This window comes from Chiloscyllium punctatum, chromosome 10 (genome assembly GCF_047496795.1).
Source record: "Chiloscyllium punctatum isolate Juve2018m chromosome 10, sChiPun1.3, whole genome shotgun sequence".
Lineage (NCBI taxonomy): Eukaryota > Metazoa > Chordata > Chondrichthyes > Orectolobiformes > Hemiscylliidae > Chiloscyllium > Chiloscyllium punctatum.
This window is the reverse complement of record NC_092748.1, coordinates 37,588,827-37,611,504: the sequence shown is the minus strand read 5'-3', so window position 1 is coordinate 37,611,504 and position 22,678 is coordinate 37,588,827. Positions and strand designations below refer to the sequence as shown.

The 22,678-nt window shown below is 42.4% G+C and overlaps 1 protein-coding gene across 7 annotated transcripts in view; it reads right to left on the bottom strand.

The window, feature by feature from the left end:
• ankrd44 (ankyrin repeat domain 44) overlaps positions 1-22,678 on the bottom strand; it is a 224,632-nt gene that overhangs the window by 185,706 nt on the left and 16,248 nt on the right. The gene's annotated exons all lie outside the window — the stretch shown is intronic.

The following is a 22,678-nucleotide window of genomic DNA, read 5'->3' as shown; positions in this document are numbered from 1 at the left end:
CCTCCCTCAGTACAGCTGTAATGCTATCCCATATCAAAAATGCCACTCACCCTCCTCTCTCGCCTCCCTTTCTATCCTTCCTGTAGCATTTGTATCCTGGAACATTAAGCTACCAGTCCTGTCCATCACTGAGCCACGTTTCTGTAATTGCAATGATATCCCAGTCCCATGTTCCTAACCATGTACCGAGTTCATCTGTCTTCCCTGTTCGGCCTCTTGCATTGAAATAAACGCAGTTTAAATGATCAGTCCTACCTTGTTCTCTCTGCTTTGTTCCTGCCTGCCCTGACTGTTTGACTCGCTCATTTTTCCCCAACTGTACCAGTCTCAGATGAAAGCTTTCCTCACCATCTCCCTGGGTCCCAGCCCCCCCCCCCACCTTACTAGTTTAAATCCTCCCAAGCAGCTCTAGCAAATCTCCCTGCCAGTATATGAGTCCCCTTCCAATTTAGGTGCAATCCGTTCTTCTTGTACAGGTCATTTCTATCCAGAACAGCTTCTAATGATCCAAAAATGTGAATCCTTCTCCCATACACCAGCTCCTCAGCCATGCATTCATCTGCTCTATTTTTCTATTCCTACCCTCATGAGCTCGTAGCACCAGCAATAATCCATATATTACTACTCTCGAGGATCTCCTTTTTAAATTCCTGCCTAACTCTCTGTAATCACCCTTCAAAATCTCAACCTTTTCCCTTATGTAGTTGGTTCCAATGTGTACAATGGCCTCCTGCTGGCCCCTCTCTCCTTTGAGAACATTCTGCACCCTCTCTGAGACTTCCTTGATACTGGCACCAGGGAAACAACACCATTCTAATTTTTCACTGCTGGCCACAGAAACGTCATTCTGTACATCAGACTAGTGAGTCCCCTAAGACAATCGATCGCTTGGAACCTGACGTACCTCTCATTACATTAGAGCCAGTCTCAATATCAGAAACTTGGCCGTTCGTGCTACATTTTCCAAAACAGCATACTTGTTTGAAATGGATTTAGCCACAGAAGACTCCTGCACTACGTGCCTACCACTCTTACCTAGAGTTAACCCATCTATGTGACTGTATCTGAGACATTACCCCCCTCTGTCATCCATCACATCCCTTTGCTCTTGTAAATTCTCCATTGCCTGTCTCTCCAACTGATCCATTTGATCTGATGGGATTTGCAACCAACAGCATTTATTGCAGATATACTCCTCAGTAACCCATAAACTCTCCCTAAACTCCCACATCTGACAAGAGGAGCATGTAGTAAAGGCCATTTTTGCTTCTTTCAATCTACAGAACCAGAAAATAGCTCTGTCTTATTCTTCCACAAACACTGCTCCAGGTTAAATTAATACTTATGGCTTATATTTTAAATTTAGTCAAGAGACATAGCTCAATAAAATATATGATCAAGAAAGAACCCATTCTACTCAATGCTGCAGACTTATTTCAAGGCCACGCTTAAAACATCTACTTATGTTTCTGTGGTGTGACATCTCCCAACAGGTTCCTCCAAGATCAGTTGTAAATTTCACTTTTTTAAAAAACTTTCCCAGATGCACTCCGATGTCCAGCAATACATGAATTCAACAGCAAAGGCAGTAACTGCTAACTCTGTCAGTCAGCAATGTGGGTTTATTTCTCTCTCTCCTGCACAGACCTCACCATGTGCTTCCTTTGTCTGTCCTTCTCCCTTTTTAAAACTGCTGTTGTTTTGACTTACTTTTTCCCAAAGTTCCAAAACAATGCAACAGTAATTGCTGTTCCTGGAATTCGAGGAAATCACCTCCAACACCTAAAATACCTCATCTAAGAGATTCTCACTTTTATCCAAACTGATTTACACTGTCTTAACCATGTCTGAGTGGAAGGAATTAACAAGGATAAATCCAGGGGAAAACATATTTGGGTCTTCAGAAGGCATGTGGCAATTTAGGCTACTGAGGTAAGAGCATTTGATGCAGAGTATTAGCATGGAGAGAGAATTGGCTAACTAATAGAAGGCAGAGAATCAGGATAAGGGAAACATTTTCAGCACTGCAACCTTTAAGTAATGGGGTACAACATATATCAATGTTGGTCCCACAATAATTTACAACATATATTAATTTCTGAGACGAGAGATGTGTATTAATACAGCCAAGTTGGCAGATGACACTGAGATAGAATGGTATGTGGTGATGACAGAGAGTTTGCAAGGGCTATTGATAGATTGAGCAGGTGGGGGAAAAATTTGCCAGGTGGAATGTAATGTGAAAATTTGAGGTTATGCATTTTGGCAGGAAGAATAGAAAAATTAAATATTACTTAAATAGAGCAAAACTGCAGAAAGCCAAGGCACAGAGATTTTGGAGTTCTCATGTATAAATCACAAAAAAACTAGCTTCCAAGTTCAGCAGATCAAATAGAATGTAAGTGAAATATTGGACTTTATTACAAAGGGAACGGAGCATAAAAATAGGGAGGACTTACCAAAACTGTTCAAGGCACTAGTCAGACCACAGCAGAAATACTGTGAACAGTTTTGGGCCCCTTATTTAAGCAAAGATGTACTGACGTTGGAGGCAATCCAGGACAGGCTCAGAAGGTTGATTCTGGCTACAGAGAGAATGCCTTATCTGAGGTTGAGTAGGTTAGGCCTGTTGTTACTGGAGTTTAGAAGAATGAGAAGCAACCTTATTGAAACAGATAAGATTCTTCAGGGTATGTGGAAAAGTTGCTTCCACTTGTCTAGGATCAAAGGCATGGTCTCAGAATAATGGATTTTAATTTGGGCATGAGGAAGAGCTCTTTTCTCTCAGACTGTTGTTATGCACCTGTGGAATTCTTTACCACAGAGAACTGAAAAGCCTGGGACGATAGATAAATTTTTAATCAGTAAGAGAATTAAATGAAATGGGGAAAAAAAGGCAGGAAAGTAGAATATCAGATCTCATTGAATGGCAGTTACTTCAAATAATACAAAAATAACATTTGCCCAACACTGAACTATGATTCTATCCTTTTGTACTATTTACTGTAAGGTTTTTAGGGAATTTGGAAGAGTTCTTAAATGATAAGTATTAGCAATTAATGTGATACATCTGGCAAATGTCTGAGGAGGAGTATAATTGTCAGATACATTTGTAAGATCCCAAAAACAGATGGAGTTTTATGGTAAATATCATAAAATTATGGGAGAAGCTAGGGCTGTCCATAGAATTGCCCATCATTGTTTGTACGTTTACAAGTTTAGATGTAGAGGTTAGGGGGATGTGGCCAATAACAACATCAATGCTGCATGTAATTGTTTTAATGTGGAAATGTATAAAAATGCGCACTTAGTTGAAGGAACCAGAGAGTGTTCGAGAGGAATCTTTGCCATGCAGCATGGCAAAGACCTCAGAATAAAGGTTGATTTGTTCTACTAAACATAGGACTCTATGAGATCTCTTCCCTCTAGTAAAAAGCATACAGGCAGAGTTGGGAATGGCTGACAACGAGGCGCTTAAGAAAACCAGGCAGATAGGGCATGAGTCCCTCTAGACTGCCAATCAGTACTTTATTTTGGAAACTAGTGAAGGCGATGGTTCTTCAGGGAAATGCAAGCCAGAGGCAAGTCCATAGCACCAAGGATGTCTCAACTGTACATGGTGGTGGGGTGGTGGGATGGGGGGAGCAGGGGAGTGCAGGTACTTGCACAAAGAATAATATTAGGCAATAGTGATAGAGGACTCTTATAGTCAAGGAATTAGGATTAGATTTATTAGAAAGTTGTTTCTAAGTATGTCATGGAGTGATTGTAGAGCACCTGCCAGGGAGCAGTGGGAACTGCCAGAAGTCATGGTTCACTATAGATTGAAGAGGATATGGTCCCGAAATCAGAACTTGGAATTAGTAAGGAATTTAAAAAAGGAGTATCTGAAGTACAGTAATCTCAGGATGTTGGAGAGATGCTCAGATTTCTGAGGCATGTGGGTCCTGTGCAAGTTGGATGACTAATATCTTAACAATCTTTCTTTGCAAAGAAATTTCCTAGTGCTGTCAGAGTTGGTTCCAACTAGCATGCTAGGAAGCTAAGAATCAGAGGGGTAACGCATATTGGATGCAAGTTGATAGCAGTAAATAGAAATAATGTGAGGGAGACGAGAACATTAGAAACATCAAAGCTGAGTGTTGAACATGCCTCAAATTTGAAATGATACCAAAAAGACAAAATTAAGGATACTCAACCTGAATGGGAGTTGATTTTTTTTATAATTAGTATTTATAATGATTTTTTTGTAATGAGTGAGTGTAAATTGATCATTTGTATTAACAAGATGTTTTATATTTCCTAATAGCTCTTGATGATTAGCAGCTTTTCCTTAACTATCAAAAATGATAAAGGTAGAAAGAACGTATGCTCAACACTCACTCAAACTGCCAGAATTTCAGAGTACAAATGTGACAGCATTCATCATGTGTCAGGCAGAAAGTTTACAAATAACAGAGATATGAACAGCAACTGATACATGTAGTTTGAAATGGCTACCTTTTGGGCACAAAAAGAAGTGTCTAATGTTGGTACCAGAACCAAATGGAAACAACCAATATTTAGGAGCATAAATATCATAAATACCGAATTCAGATAATGCAGCCAGAATCAGTTAGTCAGCCAGGAATCATGTCAAATGACCCACTTAACAAAATACTCCTCACTAGTAAATTAACAACTGCACATATCAATTTTGTTTTGGGCTTCAAGTCTAAAGAGGACAGGCAGAGAAGTCAAAATAAGTACATTTTACAATTAGAAAAGTAATTTTTGTGGGGGATAGAAATAGAAGGTATTACTTGCATCTGAAGTGGAAGGTAACAAATTAGACAGGAAATGCAGGTGAGCTTTATACATTTTTTTTTAATTAATACACAAATATGACAAATATAACCAAATATATTTAAGTTTCAGTACCACTAGGATGAGTGATACTTGCACCTTATACCAGTCATGTAACTATTTCATTGTATGTATTACAGCAACTGGATGCCATTATGTTTTCAGTTTACTGTATTTTCACAGCTATCAGGATGTTTGTGCCTGGTCTCAAAACAATTTGCAATTCAAACTAAGGTCTCCTAGTCTTTACTTTCACATTTCAAATATTTCAGAAAGGAATAATAATTTAACTGCTGACTAATTCATTATTTTAAAAATTAAGTTGAAACTCTCAGGAATAAGTTTCCAATGCATCCTTACATTGAGACTTAAACTCTATTAAATATTCATGCAACTGGCATAGTTATCCTTGGAATTATAAGGCTGGCAACCATCCCTATGCAAAACATACATTCTCAAGTGAAACTGAAACAGCCATCACTAGCTTAACTGAACTCAACACTTGACACAAAGCATTTACCAGTAAATGGGAATCAAAACAAACTGGCCAATCTTAATGGCAACGGTAAAGATTTTAACAACGATGCATGCCAACTGCTAGTGGTGATTACATTTTTCGAAAATTGCTCAATGATGAGATGCAGTAGGTTAAAAAAATAATCCACACACAACCACATCACCCTCCATGCATGCTAATAAATGCACTGCAAAAGAATTGCCATATGACTTCCGCTAGTTGAATGCTCAGATTCAAACATACCAATCAGACTAGACAGAAACCTGCACAGGCATCACAAAATTTAGAGGGAACATTGGAGGTGATCAGGAAGGTCAACATTTGTTGCTTGTTCCTTATTCTGCTCAAGCATGTAAAGTTGAGCAACTACTTGGTACTGCTGCAATCTGTGCAGTGATGACATTCCAAGACAGAGGTTTGGAAGTGAGTTCCAGGATTTTGACCCACTGATAAAGAAGAAATGAAGTATTTTTAAGGTGGTGAGAGTTGGAGAGATGAAATGAATGACAAAAGAAGAATTCAAAATCCAAAGACAGCTGTCACGAAAAATGTTTCAAAAGTCATGGCCTGTTCCAACCTGGCTCAGTTTACCCAAGGTAGCATTCAAGTCTACCATACCCTCTAGATTTAGAGATGCCAGTGTTGGATTGGGGTGTACAAAGTTAAAAATCATAACACCAGGTTATAGTCCAAAAGATTTGTTTGGGAGCACTCTGAAAGCTAGTGCTTCCAAATAAACCTTTTGTACAATAAAACTGGTGTTGTGATTTTTAAACTTTGTATACCCAAAAAGGGTTTACTAACAGCAGTTGTTCCTTTAAATCTGAATCATATTCCGTTGTGACCCAAACCAAATATCCACATCTTTGATATTTCTTCACTCCTGCTGCAAATAGATTAGTTGTTGAGTTAATGTTTGATAATAATTAAGATGCTTTGTTTTACATCAAGTAAATCCAGATTAAGTGTAATTGAAATTTAATCAATGCAATTTAGCATCTCATCACAAATTCATAATACTACCACTTTAATTGAAAACTCCTACTTCTATTTAACAAAAATCCCTCATTTTTTAAATATATGTTGTTACGGATTAAAATCCTAAAATATGACCTTCACTATAATTGCTCTCTGTTCTTGACCATAAAAGGGAGCGGGGGGGACAGAAAATGAAAGTCAGCCAGGAAACCAGTGCTGATCGCATTACTGCATATATGATGACATGAACAAATAATTAATCACAGCTGCAATGCTCAAAATCAGCCCACCAGTATTCAGGGGGTCCATGAATGCAAAATGGTCACCTCAGGAAATTACTAGAGGCCAAGGTGCAACAACAGAGTGAAACCCTTGCACAATCAAACCAAATAATACCCATGTAACCAGTTTATCTTGACAATCAGAACTTCAATTTGTACCCTGCTCTAGATTGTCTCCCAACTCCTGCTCATGATGTCTCCAAGCTTTAATTTATGGGGCCCAACACCACCTCGCTTTCTTCTCCAACTACTGATGACTTAACTTCCCCTTAACTTTTCATAAAGGCTAAGCCTCTTTACCAAGGTCAACATTTATCGATCATTCAAATTTCACTTTGGAAGATGGTAGAGATTCACCTTTCTAAGCCTCTGCAGACTGTATGATGGAGGTTTAACTGCACATTGCTACTAGGCTGAGATCCAGGATTTTAACTCCTTAATGAAGAGAAGTTTCTAACACTGAATATTTCTAACACTGAATGGTGTAGAATTAGGAGGAGAATTTGCAAGGGATGGTGTATCCGGGATATATTCCTCCTGATCGTTTGCATGGGTTTGCAAGGTATTGCCAAAGGGTTTTGGTGAATTACAGGAGCACAAAAAGATATGCATCTTCAACCATAAAATACCCAACAAAGTGGATTTCCAAACTGACAACATCCATGCTTGGGCTAACAAGTAATATTCATGTCCCATAAATGCCAGGCAATGATCATCACAAATAGAAACAAATTTAACACACCTCTTGACATTCAGTAGTGTTACTATCACTGAATCCCCCCCCCCCATTATCAACATCCTGGGACTAACACTGACCAGAAACTGAACTAGACTAGCCATGTAAATACAGCGGCTAAATATGCAGGTCAGTGAGTATGAATAACTTACTTCCTGACTCCGCAAAGCTGGTCTCCCATCTACAAGGCAGAAATCACGTGTGTGATGGAATACTTGCCAGGATGAATTTAGATCCAACAATACTCAAGAAGCTTATCACCCAGGACAAAGCAGCCTGCTGATTGCCACATCCACTCCCTCCACCACTGATGTTCGGTAGCAGCTAAGTTTACCATCTACAAATTCACCAAGCCTGCTTAGACAGCACCTTACAAACTCACAATTACCATATAGAAGGACAAGGACGTCAGATATGTGGAAACATCACCACCCGCAAATTTCCTGACAAGCCACTCATCATCCTGATTTGGAAATATATTGCTATTACTTCAGTGTTTTTGGTTCAAAAGTTCTGCAACTCCCTCCATAACAGCATTGAGTATGTAACTACAGTGAATGGACTGTAGCAATTCAAGGCACAGCTTATCACCATCTTCTGGAGAGCAACTTAGCACAGGCAATAAATTCTGTCTGATCCAGTGACATCCATGCCCCATGAATGAATAAACAAATTTGATAATAAGATCGGGACAGGCTCAAAAATCATTGACTCTGTGCCTGTTCTGACCAAAACACCAGAACGCTTGCATTGGGAGGTCATGTTGCAGCTGTTCAGAACATTGGTTCGGCCACTTTTGGAATATTGTGCGCAATAGCTCTCCCTACTATAGGAAGGATGTTGTGAAACTTAAAAGGGTTCAGAAAAGAATGTTACCAGTGTTGGAGGGTTTGAGCTATAGGGACTGGCTGAATGAGCTAGGGCTATTTTCCCTGGAGCATCGGAGGCAGAGGGATCACCTTGTAGAAGTTTATAAAATCATGATGGGCGTGGAATCGGGTAAATAGACAAGGTCTTTTACTTAGGATGAGAGAGTACAAAACTACGTGGCATAGGTTTGGGGTGAGGGGGGAAAGATGTAAAAGGGGCCTAAGAGGCAACCTTTTCACATAGAGGGTGGTGCATGTATTGAATGAGCTGCCAGAGGAAGTGGTGGAGATAGGTATAATTACAGCATTTAAAAGGCATCTGGATGGGTGCATGAATAGGAAGAGTTGAGGGAGATATGGGCAAGTGCTGGCAAATGAACTAGGTTATTTTAGGATATCTGGTCGGCACGGACGAATTGTACCAAAGTGCCTCTTTCTGTGCTATACATCTCTATGACACCTAGGCACCAGTTATTTGGCCCTGATGCATCCCTGCCTGATGCCAATCTGCTGATTTGGAGATGCCAGTGTTGGACTGGGGTGCACAAAGTTAAAAAAAAATCACAACACCAGGTTATAGTCCAACAGGTTTAATTGGAAGCACACGAGCTTTCGGAGTGCCACTCCTTCATCAGGTGATTGTGGAGGACACAATTGTAAGGCACAGAATTTATAGCAAAAATTTACAGTGTGATGTAACTGAAATTATGCATTGGAAAATACCTTCTTGGTTTGAGTCTTTCATCTGTTTGAATACCATGATAGTTTCACTTTTTTCATGTGTAAATCACAAAAACATTTTTTTTAAAAAGTTGCATTCTCAGGTTAGCTGCAACAATTGGTGTTAGCTAGACAATATGTTGAAGGTGTTAGCCAACTGTGTTCTCTGTCTATGCCATGATGTTTAGATTGATTCGAATCTAAAAAGTGAGATATCAAGAGTTTTATATGAATTCATGCAGTTTTTGAGCAAAGTACAATGTAACTCTGCAAGTACAAATTCACCCCACAAAATGAGTGCGCATATGTGGGTCTTTGTGTCTGTGTCTGTCTGGGTTCGGGGTTGTGAGTGTGAGAGAGATGTGTGTGGAATGAGTGTAGAGTGTCTTAGGGGGTGCAAGGGAGAAAGTGAGGATGGGAGTGTGTGTGGGCGTATATATATAGTGCAATGGTGGTCACTTGTAGTGTGACATGAACCCAAGGTCCCAGTTGAGGCTCTCCTTATGGGTATGGATCTTAGCTGTCAGTCTCTGCTTGGCCACTTTACGCTGCTGCCTGTCTCGAAGTCCACCTTGGAGGATGGTCATCCGAAGGTCCGAGGTCAAATGTTCTGGACCGCTGAAGTGTTCCCTGACTGGGAGGGAACACTCCTGTCTGTTGATTGTTGTGCGGTGTCCATTCATCCGTTGCTGTAGCCTTTGCTTGGTTTCCCCAATGTACCATGCCTCAGGGCATCCTTGCCTGCAACGTATAAGACAGACAACGTTTGCTGCGTCACATGAGGACCTACCACGTTCAAGGTGAGAGGTGTCCCCATGTGTAATAGTGGTATCCATGTCCACACTCTGACACGTCTTGCAGCGCCTATCGTGACAGGATTGTATGGTTCTTCTGGATGGTTGAGTTCAAGTATTGTTGCAGCTGCATCATCCAAGCAAGTGGGATGTAGGCTACCACACTGATGTACTGTGCTGACAGGGTGGCAGAATTTATGGAGTCAGGATGCAGTAACTAGCTGCATAATTACTAGCCTCCAATCTGCCATTGCAGTCGCACTATTTACGCTCCTGCTCTAGCTCTAAGTTTCTAGCAAATTATAATGGATAGTTAAGGCCATGATAATTCTGCTGAATGTTAAGCAAAGACATTTAATATCTTTCTAATTGGAGATGATCTTTGCCTAGTACTTCAGTACAAATGTGACTTGGCATTTATCAGGCTTAGCCCAAAATGTTGTCCAAAGGTTCACTTGCACAGGCACAAATCTTTTCAGTATCAGATGCATGAATGGAACTGAAAAGATGCAGTTACCTGATTTTATGCAAGAATGGTATTTGATAAAAGGAGTTTAAATTATTTGATCACAGGAAACTTGCCTGAAGAACTCATGCAATAATAATCTTGATAATGGGCTTCTAACAAGGGCAATTTTGGATGTAGGTTTGCTCGCTGAGCTTGAAGGCTCATTTCCAAACATTTCATCACCCTACTAGGTAACATCTTCAGTGGGCCTCCCAGCAAAACACTGATGATTCCTGCTTTCTATTTGTGTGTTTGGGTTTCTTCGGGTTGGCGATGTAACTCTCCATCCTTTTTCTCAGGGGGTGGTAGATGGGGTCTAACTTGATGTATTTGTTGATAGAGTTTTGGTTGGAATGCCATGCTTCTAGGAATTCGCGTGTCTCTCTCTGTTTGGCTTGTCCTAGGATGGATGTGTTGTCCCAGTCGAAGTGGTGTCCTTCCTTATCTGTATGTAAGGATACTAGTGAGAGAAGGTTACATCATTTTGCAGCTAGTTGATGTTCATGTATCCTGGTCACTAGTTTTCTGCCTGTTTGTCCAATGTAGTGCTTGTTACAGTTCTTGCACGGTATTTTGTAAATGACAGTTTTACTTGTCGTCTGTATAGGGTCTTTCAAGTTCATTAGCTGCTGTTTCAGTTTCTTGGTGGGTTTGTGGGCTGCCATGATACCAAGGGGTCGGAGTAGTCTGATAGTCATTTCTAAGATGTCTGATATAGGGGAGAGTGGCTAGGGTTTCTGGACGTGTTTTGTCTGCTTGTTTGGGTTTGTTGCTGAGAAATCAGCAGACTGTGTTCATTGGGTACCCATTCTTTTTGAATACTCTGTATAGGTGATTTTCCTCTGCTCTGCATAGTTCCTCTAGGCAGCAGTGTGTTGGCTCATTGAAATAATGTTCTGATGTAGCTTCGTTTGTGGATGTTGGGGTGATTGCTTCAGAACTACAGAACCAGCGTCAATAGGAAAACAACATATACGGACCAAATATTGACGCTGGTTTGAAGTTCCCCATTGGCTGTTCGCTCTACTGAGAGATCTAGGGATTGCAGTTTGTTGTTGTTTTCCTCCTCTTCAGTGAAGTTTATGCCAGTAAGGTCTTGAAGGTTTCCTCTAATTTGTTTCATTTAGTGATGACAAAGGTGTCACCCACATAGCGGACCCAAAGTTTGGGTCGGATGGTTGGCAGAGCTGTTTGTTCAAGTCTCTGCATTACTGCCTCTAAGAACCCTGATATCAGAGATCCCATGGGTGTTTCATTGGTTTGTCTATAGGTTTTGTTGTTGAAGGTGAAGATGGCATACTGGGTTAAATGTTAATCTTGATGTCAAAGCCAGTAATTCTCACATCACATCGACAAATCAGCTCTTTTTCATCCAACACTAATGAGTTCTGAAGGGATGTGGCACTGAGGACTCAAAACAGTGCATGAGTAGGCTACCGGTGATTAAATGCTACTTGATAGATAATGTCATTAACAGTGCTATCATAACCTTGCTGATACTTGAGACTAGACTGAAGAGATAGTGATTAGCCAAAGTGGATGTCTTGTTTCTTTGTAGACCACTTATATCTGGGCAACTTTCCGCAGTGTTAAAATACCAGAACAGTTTGTCTTGGGGCAGTGTCAGGCCCAAATCCTTTGCTACATCCACTGCCTTCAGCCATTTCTTGATGCAACACAAAGTGAATAAAGCTGGATAAAGGCTGACATACGCTCAGCATTTCTGGCTGAAGATAATTGGAAACTTTTTCAGGCTTGTGTTTTGTACTCATGATTTCAGTTTTGCTATTAAAAGATGGTAATTTTTACCAAATTCCTTCCTGTCAGTTCTTTCATTACCTTCACCATTCATGACAATGTCTACTTATGACAGTTTTGCAACAAACAATCTGTTAAAATGGCTACTATTCTCACTTGGGTTTACTTCTGGGATTGCCCTGGAATACATCCTTAGAATACTCCTCACCAACAAGCTGATCTTAATTCATGGGTGTCAGTTTCCATATCCATATGCTAATATCAAAGTCTACTTTTCCTCACCTTTCTTTACTACTTCTGTCTTCACAAAGACTATCTGTCTGATATCCAATGTTTGATGAGAAGACATTTCCAAAGATGTGAAGCTAGGTGGATTAGCCATGCTGTTGCAACACTGAAGGGATTCTTTGGGAAAAAAAAACTGGGGAAAAAAAGGAGCTTTGAGTCACTGTCAGAACTCAATTTCCTATCTACTGACTCCATCCTTCTCGCTGGCAACTATGCAGGGCTGAACAATTCTTTGGTTGTCACAGTTTGTAACCTTGGCTTCAGACTTGACCCAAGAGCTTTGTACTGGACATCCATGCCACCAGTAAGAATATCTATATCCAACTGTCTTATTAGAATGCCTACAATGTATAAGCAGGCCATTTGGCCCATCAAGTCCACATCAATCCTCCGAAGAGCATGCTACTATGACAATACTGCTCTTTTAATAAGGTTATGTTATCGTTGTTTTTTTTCTCCCCAAGAGAAGTCCTAAAGGCAGAGGTTCCGACAGGTCTAGAAGAATCTACTTTAAAAACAATAGCAGGGGAGTGGCAGTTCAGATTTTTTTTTTCTAGTTTGGTTTAGGTTTTAGCAGGGAGTCAGAAAACTGCTGGGAACCAAGAGAAGCAGCTACAGTGAAAAGAGGTTCCATGTTTCAAGAGGTCTTGCCTGAACTTTGTCTCTGAAAACTCCGGCCTACATCAACCTGTGTTTGAATTTACTTTTTGCCAAGGGGTGCGTTTATGGGACATTTCAGGGATTGGAACAGCTTTGTGAAATTGCAATATCTGATAACCCAATAATAAGTTATTCTGAATTCTGTTTTCTTTTGTGTTAGTGTTGCATCCATAATGATGAAATAATTTTGTTTTGTTTGAAGTTGAGTGGTTTGACTAGTTGCATCAATCCTCAAAGATCCACTTTATACCTGTCTAAAGGTTCAGGTCTGAACTACCTTCTTAAAATGTTCAGGGGTCTGGCCTGGTCCATAACACCCACTCAGACTCATGCCTCTACCTTATCCCTGTAACCCTGCATTTCTCATGGCTAACCCACCTAAACGGCACATCCCTGAACACTATGGGTAATTTAGCATAGCCAATCCACATAACCTGCACACTTTTGGACTGTGAAAAGGAAACCAGGGCACCTAGAGGAAACCCACAGACAAAAGGACTACATGCAAACTCCACACAGACCATTACCAAGGATGGAATGAAACCAGGGTCCCTGGCACTGTGAGGCAGCAGTGCTACCCACTCAGCCAACATACCACCACTTTGAAATCTCCTCTCATGTCTCTGTTCCAGTGCAATCCTCAATGATCTTCCACATTCTACTCTCTGTAAATTGAGTCATTCAAATTTCTGTGTTCCATGACCGAACCTGCTCACACATCTCCCATATTCACAAATCTTCATTTTCATAGATTCTCAGCAGCTCACCTTTAAAATTCTTATCTGTGCTTTCATGACCTATTAAATCACACTGGGACCAGGGTCCTGGCAAATTGCTTAAAGAGGGCTGTGAACATGGCTTTAATCTAAACAGTGGAGGTAGGGTCAGTTGCATGGAAAATTATGCAAAAAAATTAAGGGGCTGCTTAGCAGAGATTATTAGCGTCTCCAGAAAAAAAAATAGGATAGGAATCTAACTTCAAGCACAGCAGATAAAGGGGACAACTATGGGGAGTGTTGGAGTAGCCAATGCAGGACTCAGATTGTTGTACTTAAATGCATAAAGTATATGAGACAAGGTAAATAAGCCTGTAGCAGATTGAAACTAGCAGTACAATGCGTGGACATCACAGAGACATGCCTGCAAGCAGACTGTGCCTGAACTAAACATTCAATCAAAAGGACAAGCAAATGGGCAAAGGCGAACAAGTTGCCTCGTTTGTAAGAAACTAAATTAATTACGAACAAGAAATAAATAGAGTCAGACGACACAGAATATGTGTGGGCAGAGTTGAGGAATCTCAAAAGAAAAGACAACACTGATGGGAGTGAGATACAGGCCTTTGAGCTGTAGTCAGAATGTGGGGGAAAAAAAGTAAATCAGCAGACAGAAAAGGCACGTCAATATGCAGGTAGATTAGGAACATCAGGTTAGTAGTAGATCCCAAAAAAAGGAATCTGTGGAACATTTGAGATATCTTAGGAGAGTAGCTTGTGGCAGAGCCCAATAAGGAACAGGCAATTCTGGATTTTGATGCATAACAGGGCAGACTTGATTAGGAAGCTTAAGTGGCAGTGACCACAATATGATAGAACTCACCCAGCAACTTGAAAGGAAGAAATGGAATCAGACACAACAGTATCACTGGATTAGTGGTGCTGGAAGAGCACAGCAGTTCAGGCAGCATCCACCGAGCAGCGAAATCGACGTTTCGGGCAAAAGCCCTTCATCAGGAATAAAGGCAGTGAGTCTGAAGCGTGGAGAGATAAGCTAAAGGAGGGTGAGGGTGGGGAGAGAGTAGCATAGAATACAATGGGTGAGTGGAGGAGGAGATGAAGTGATAGGTCAAGGAGGAGAGGGTGGAGTGGATAGGTGGAAAAGAAGATAGGCAGGTCGGACAAGTACGAACAAGTCAAGGAGACAATTACTGAGCTGGAAGTCCGAAACTAGGATGAGGTGGGGGAAGGGAAAATGAGGAAGCTGTTGAAGTCCACATAGATGCCCTGGGGTTGAAGTGTTCCGAGGCGGAAGATGAGGCGTTCTTCCTCCAGGCGTCTGGTGGTGAGGGAGCAGCGGTGAAGGAGGCCCAGGACCTCCATGTCCTCGGCAGAGTGGGGGGGGGAAAAGAGTTGAAATGTTGGGCCACGGGGTTTTACCTTTACAACAGTATCACTATTGAGTGAAGTTAACAGCAATGATGAGGGGCAAACTGGGCAGAGTTGCTTGGAAGGGGAGCCGAGCAGGGAAGACAGTGGAGTCTTGGCAGGTGTTTCTGAGAGGTAATTTGGGAGGCACAACAGAAATTCAACCCAAGCAAGAAGCAACGTATTAAGAGAGTGGACCAAGCACCCATGACTGACAAGGCAGGTCAGAGACAACATAAGTACAAAGGAAACGTGTACAATGTGGTGAAGATTAGAGTCATAGAGATGTACAGCATGGAAAAGACCCTTCGGTCCAACCCGTTCATGCCGACCAGATATCCCAACCCAATCTAGTCCACCTGCCAGCATCCGGCCCATATCCCTCCAAATCCTTCCTATTCATATACCCATCCAAATGCCTCTTAAATCTTGCAATTGTACCAGCCTCCACCACTTCCTCTGGCAACTCATTCCATACACATACCACCCTCTGCGTGAAAATGTTGCCCCTTAGGTCCCTTTTATATCTTTCCCCTCTCACCCTAAACCTATGCCCTCTAGTTCTGGACTCCCCCACCCCAGGGAAAAGACTTTGTCTATTTATCCTATCCATGCCCCTCATAATTTTGTAAACCTCTATAAGGTCACCCCTCAGCCTCCGACGCTCCAGGGAAAACAGCCTGAGCATGTTCAGCCTCTCCCTGTAGCTCAAATCCTCCAACCCTGGCAACATCCTTGTAAGTCTTTTCTGAACCCTTTCAAGTTTCACAGCATCTTTCCGATAGGAAGGTGACCAGAACTGCAAGCAATATTTCAACAGTGGCCTAACCAATGTCCTGTACAGCCGTAACATGACCTCCCAACTCCTGTACTCAATAATCTGACCAATAAAGGAAAGCATTCCAAACGCCTTCTTCACTATCCTATCTACCTGCAACTCCACTTTCAAGGAGCTATGAACCTGCACTCCAAGGTCTCTTTATTCAGCAACACTCCCGAGGACCTTACCATTAAGTGTATAAGTCCTGCTAAGATTTGCTTTCCCGAAATGCAGCACCTCGCATTTACCAGAATTAAACTTCATCTGCCACTTCTCAGCCCATTGGCCCATCTGGACAAGATCCTGTTGTAATCAGAGGTAACCCTCTTCGCTGTCCACCACACCTCCAATTTTGGTGTCATCTGCAAACTTACTAACTAGGAGGGAACAAAATGATGTATGAGGTAAACTAGCTAGTATCAGTAAAGAACATTCTAAGGGTTTTTTTTAGATTATATTAAAAAAAATCAAATTTAGGCTAGAGAAGTAATAATAGGGAACAAAGAAATGGCAGAGGAACTGAAGAGGTACTTTGCATCAATCTTCAGGGCAGATGACACCAGTAGCATATCAGAACTTCAACAGAGTCAGGGAGTAGAGGTTAGTATAGTGGCTATCACTAATGAGAAGGTGCTTAGGAAGCTGAAAGTGGATAGGTCACCTGGATCAGATGGATCTCTCTGCAGAGCTTTGAAGGAGATAGTCAAGACAATTATTAAGGAATGGCAGCGATCATTCAGGACCCACTGGAGCCAGGGAGGGCTCCAGAGGATTGTAAATGACTAATGTAATACAGTACCCCTGTTAAAAAAGGAGCGCAGGAGGCAGACATCAGGAAATTATAGGCCAGTTAGCCTGGCTTTGATAATTGGTATGATATTAAAGTCCAAAGTTGAGACTGTGGAAGTGCGTGGTAAATAGGGCTGAGTCAGTATGACTTCAAGAGCAGGTCATGCCTGATAAATCTTTTAGAATTCTAAGCTAATGAGCAAGTTAGACAACAGAGAATCAGTGAATGTGATATACTTGGATTTCCAAAAGGCCTTTGACATGGTGCCACACAACAGGGTATTAAATAATATAAGAGCCTGTGGTGTTAGGAGCAAAGTACTAGTATGGATAAAAGGATGGGCTGACTGGCAGAAAACAGAGTGGTGTCAAAAGGGGTCTTTTTCAGAATGGGAGCTGCTGAGTAGTTGAGCTCAGGTCAGTGTTGGGACTACAACTATTCACGCAGTACATTAATGACATGGGCAAAGGAACTGAGGGCATTGTTGCTAAGTTAACAGATGAGACAAAGGTAGGTGGAGGGACAGGTAATAATGAGAAAGTGGGAGGTTACAGAAGCTTCTTTGCAGAGTGAATATGGTGTGGGAAAGTCAGGCTGTGTACTTTGATAGTAAGTATTGAGGTGTAGACTATTTTCTAAATGGGAAAGGTTGCAGAAACTTGGAGCATAAAAGGGACGAGGGAGTCCTAGTTCAGGATTCACTTAAGGTTAACATGCATGTTCAGCTGGCAGATAGGAAGGCAAATGCAACGTCAGCATTCATTTCAAGAGGGTTCGAATACAAGAGCAAGGATGAACCTGCTGAGGCTGTGTAAGACTCCACTCAGACTGCATTTGGAATACTGAAAGCAATTTTGGGGCCCATACTGAAGCAATGATATGTTGGGATTGCAGTGGGCCCAAAGGAGGTAGAGTTGATGAACCAATGGCACTGAAAAAGCATAGGTGGTCAGGCAGCATCCGAGGAACAAGGGCATCCACATTTTGGGCAGGACCCTTCTTCAGGACTGGATGAAGATGTAAAAATTTGGGGGGGGAATTAAATCTGCAGATGCTGCAGTCCCCTTGTTTCCTAGTCCTGGGGATGAAGGGGATGAGCAGTTAAGAATAATCTATGGAGTTTAGAAGGGGTTTGGGGGGGGTGGGGGTGGAGGTGAGGTGGTAGTGGTCTGATTGTATTTTATAGATGCAGAGGAATTTCTGCATCCAGAGGATGGTCAATCGGTGGGACTCTGTAGTTGAAGGCTGTGGTGGTCAAGTCATTGAGTGTCTTTAAGACAAAGATAGAGGGGTTCTTAATTATTAATGGGATCAAGGGTTGCTGGGAGAAGGCAGCAAAATGGGGTTGAGAAACATAATCAGCCATGATCAAATGGTGGATCAAACCTGATGGGTTAAATGGCCTTATCATAATCCATGATCTCCTTACTAATTCTCCTAAAACCTTCCTGCAAGCAACATTCCAAAACTGGCCTGACCAATGTCCTGTACAGCCATAGCATGACCCAACTCCTGTACTCAATGCTCTGACCAATAAAGGAAAGCATACCAAATACCTGCTTCACCATCCTATCTACCTGCAACTCCACTTTCAAGGAGCTATGCACTCCAAGGTCTCTCTGCACAGCAACACTCCCTAGGACCTTACCATTAAGTGTAGAAGTCCAGCGGAGATTTGCTTTCCCAAAATGCAGCACCTCACATTTATCTAAAATTAAACTCCATCTGACACTCCTCAGCCCACTGGCCCATCTGATCAAGGTCAAGTTGTAATCGGACATAACCACCTTCGCTGTCCACTACATCTCCAATTTTGGTGTCATCTGCAAACGTACCTCTTTTACACACATCCAAGTCATTTATATAAATGACGGAAAGTAATGGACCCAGCACCAATCCTTGTGGCACTCCACTGGTCACAGGCCTCCAGTCTGAAAAACAACTCTCCATCTCCACCCTCTCTTCCACCTTTAAGACAGTTTTGATTCCAAATGGCTAGTTCTCCCTGTATTCCATGACATTTAACCTTGCTAACCAGTCTCCCGTGGGGAACCTTATTGAATGACTTACTGAAGTCCATGTAGATCATAGTCTACTGCTCTGCCCTCATCAATCTTCTTTGTCACTTCTTCAAAAAACTCAATCAAGTTCGTGAGACATGATTTCCCATGCACAAAGCCATGTTGACTATCCCTAATAGTCCTTGCCTTTCCAAATACATGTACATCCTTACCCTCAGGATTCCCTCCAACAACTTGCCCACCACCGATGTCAGGCTCACTGGTCTATTGTTCCCTGGCTTGTCCTTACCATCTTTCTTAAACAGTGGCACCACGTTAGCCAACCTCCAGTCTTCCAGCACCTCACCTGTGACTATCAATGAAACAAATCTCAGCAAGTGGGCCAGCAATCACTTCCCTAGCTTCCCAGAGCTCTAGGGTACACTTGATCAGGACCTGGGGAATTATCCCCTTTTACGCGTTTCAAGATATCCAGCACTTCCTCCTTGGTAATATTGACATTCTTCAAGATGTCACCATCTATTCCCTACATTCTACATCTTCCATGTCCTTCTCCACAGTAAACACTGATGCAAAATACTTACTTCATATCTCCTCCATCTCCTGCAGCTCTACAAAAAGGCCGCCTTGCTGATCTCTGAAGGGAGACTGGGCGCCTCCTAGCAGAGCGCTTTAGGGAACATCTCCGAGACACCCGCACCAATCAACCAAACCGCCCCGTGGCCCAACATTTCAACTCCCCCTCCCACTCTGCCGAGGACATGGAGGTCCTGGGCCTTCTTCACCACCGCTCCCTCACCACCAGACGCCTGGAGGAAGAACGCCTCATCTTCCGCCTCGGAACACTTCAACCCCAGGGCATCAATGTGGACTTCAACAGCTTCCTCATTTCCCCTTCCCCCACCTCATCCTAGTTTCAAACTTCCAGCTCAGTAACTGTCTCCTTGACTTGTCCGTACTTGTCCGACCTGCCTATCTTCTTTTCCACCTATCCACTCCACCCTCTCCTCCTTGACCTATCACCTTCATCTCCTCCCCCACTCACCCATTGTACTCTATGCTACTTTCTCCCCACCCCCACCCTCCTCTAGCTTATCTCTCCACGCTTCAGGCTCACTGCCTTTATTCCTGATGAAGGACTTTTGCCCGAAACGTCGATTTCGCTGCTCGGTGGATGCTGCCTGAACTGCTGTGCTCTTCCAGCACCACTAATCCAGTATTTGGTTTTCAGCATCTGCAGTCATTGTTTTTACCTTGATCTCTGAAGGGCCCTATTCTCTCCCTATTTACCCTTCTGTCCTTTGTGTATTTGTAAAAACCCCTTCGGATTCTCCTTAACCCTATTGGCGAAAGCTATCTCATGTCCTCTTCTTGCCCTCCTGATTTCCCTCTCAAGTATACCTCTGCAATTATTAACATAGATATACTGCACAACATACTGAATATAGCAAACATTTCCTGCAATGAGACCACTACTTTTCCTGAGTTACCAAAACTCCAAATAGCCAATAAAGGATTCTAAAAAGAAAAAAATTATAAATATTTAAGAGCACATTAAACAAATTTAAAACCTTATGCCTAAAAGTTGCCCTTCACAAAATTAAAGAAAATTTATTATGTAAAAAAGGAACAAAAAAAAGATTCTTATCGTGATCTATTTTAAAATGAAATGCCTTCTTCGGGTTCCTATAGGTTATGAGACATCAGTTTCGTTCAGCATCAGCAATGAACCACAAGGCTCAACAACAGGAAGCTTTTGCATCTTTGCTGCTTGCAAGACTTCATTCAATTCAGGAACCACTTCCTCCTTCTCTAGATCTTTTCATAAGGGAAACAAAATCCTTTAGCAAATCAAGTTTATTGCTCGCTAAATCTTGTGATTGGAAATAGCCGGGTGAGTGAAGTGTGCAACGTTTTAGGCCACATGATTTTTGCATCAGATTCATCATGAGCAGAACATTCCATGAACACATGGTCAATATATGAAGGAGGCCACAACAGAGTCAATATGAGACAAAATGTGTGAAAGTGCAATATAGAAGTGTGGCATTGGCAAATTGACAAATCAGGTAAACAAACATTCCTGCGCCAGTATTTGATGCAATGTGCTCAAGAATGCAAGTTAATACTTTGAAAATGTCCATTAAAAAAAAAGAATCGGCCCTGAACTTTGTTTTCACCCAACTTAACTATAAATTTGATGACAGGTTTTAAGGAGACCTATCATTTTAGCAAACCAAACAAAATGGAGAAACATCAGAACAGGAACTTATGATTCCCAAAACACACAGGTGATCTTTGGACTTCATTTTGTTTTAAGATGTGGTTATTACATTAAGCAACAATGCATGTGTAATGGTGATACTGCTTATTCATATTCAGTAATATAGGTGCAGAAATTTCCTCAAATTAAATATCGGGGGAAAAAAAACAGTTAATTTACTTTCTTCAGTTCTATTCCAAAATCAATTCCTCATATATTAACTCTATCCTCTTCAGAGTAGATGTTTTTACAACCTTTGTCAGCTGTGACAGAGGTATTCCCAAGTTCAGGCCTACACCATCATCAAATTGGGTAAAAACAATGACTGCAGATGCTGGAAACCAGATTTTGGATTGGTGGTGCTGAAAGAGTACAGCAGGTCAGGCAGCATCCGAGGAGCAGCAAAATCGACATTGCGGGCAAAAGCCCTTCATCAGGAATACAGGCAGAGAGCCTGAAGCGTGGAGAGATAAGTTAGAGGAGGGTGGGGGTGGGGAGAAAGTAGTATAGAGTACAATAGGTGAGTGGGGGAGGGGGTGAAGGTGATAGGTCGGGGGGGTAAAGGGTGAAGTGGATAGGTGGAAAAAAAGACAGGCAGGTAGGACAAGTCATGGAGACAGTGCTGAGCTGGAAGTTTGGATCTAGGGTGAGGTGGGGGAAGGGGAAATGAGGAAACTTTTGAAGTCCACATTTTTGCCCTGGGGTTGAAGTGTTCCAAGGCGGAAGATGAGGCAGTTCTTCCTCCAGGCATCTGGTGGTGAGGGAGCAGCGGTGAAGGAGGCCCAGGACCTCCATGTGCTCGGCAGAATGGGAGGGGAAGTTGAAATGTTGGGCCACAGGGCAGTGCGGTTGATTGGTGCAGGTGCCCCGGAGATGCTCCCTAAAGCGCTCTGCTAGGAGGCATCTAGTCTCCCAAATGTAGAGGAGACCGCATCGGGAGCAACGGATACAATAAATGATATTAGTGCATGTGCAGGTAAAACTTTGATGGATGTGGAAGACTCCTTTAGGGCCTTGGATGGAGGTGAGGGAGGTGGTGTGGGCACAGGTTTTGCAGTTCCTGCAGTGGCAGGGGAAGGTGCCAGGATGGGAGGGTGGGTTGTAGGGGGGGCATGGACCTGACCAGGTAGTCACGGAGGGAATGGTCTTTGCGGAAGGTGGAAAGGGTTGGGAGGGAATTATATCCCTGGTGGTAGGGTCTTTTTGGAGGTGGCGGAAATATCCGCAGATGATTTGGTTTATGCAAAGGTTGGTAGGGTGGAAGGTGAGCACCAGGGCGTTCTGTCCTTGTTACGGTTGGAGGGGTGGGGTCTGAGGGCGGAGGTGCAGGATGTGGACGAGATGTGTTGGAGGGCATCTTTAACCATGTGGGAAGGGAAATTGCGGTCTCTAAAGAAGGAGGCCACCTGGTGTGTTCTGTGGTGGAACTGGTCCTCCTGGGAGCAGATACGGCGGAGACGGAGGAATTGGGAATACAGGATGGCATTTTTGCAAGAGATAGGGTGGGAAGAGGTGTAATCCAGGTAGCTGTGGGAGTCGGTGGGTTTGTAAAAAATGTCAGTGTCAAGTCGGTCATCATTAATGGAGATGGAGGGGTCTAGGAAGGGGAGGGAGGTGTCAGAGATGGTCCAGGTAAATTTAAAGGTCAGGGTAGAATGTGTTGGTGAAGTTGATGAATTGCTTAAC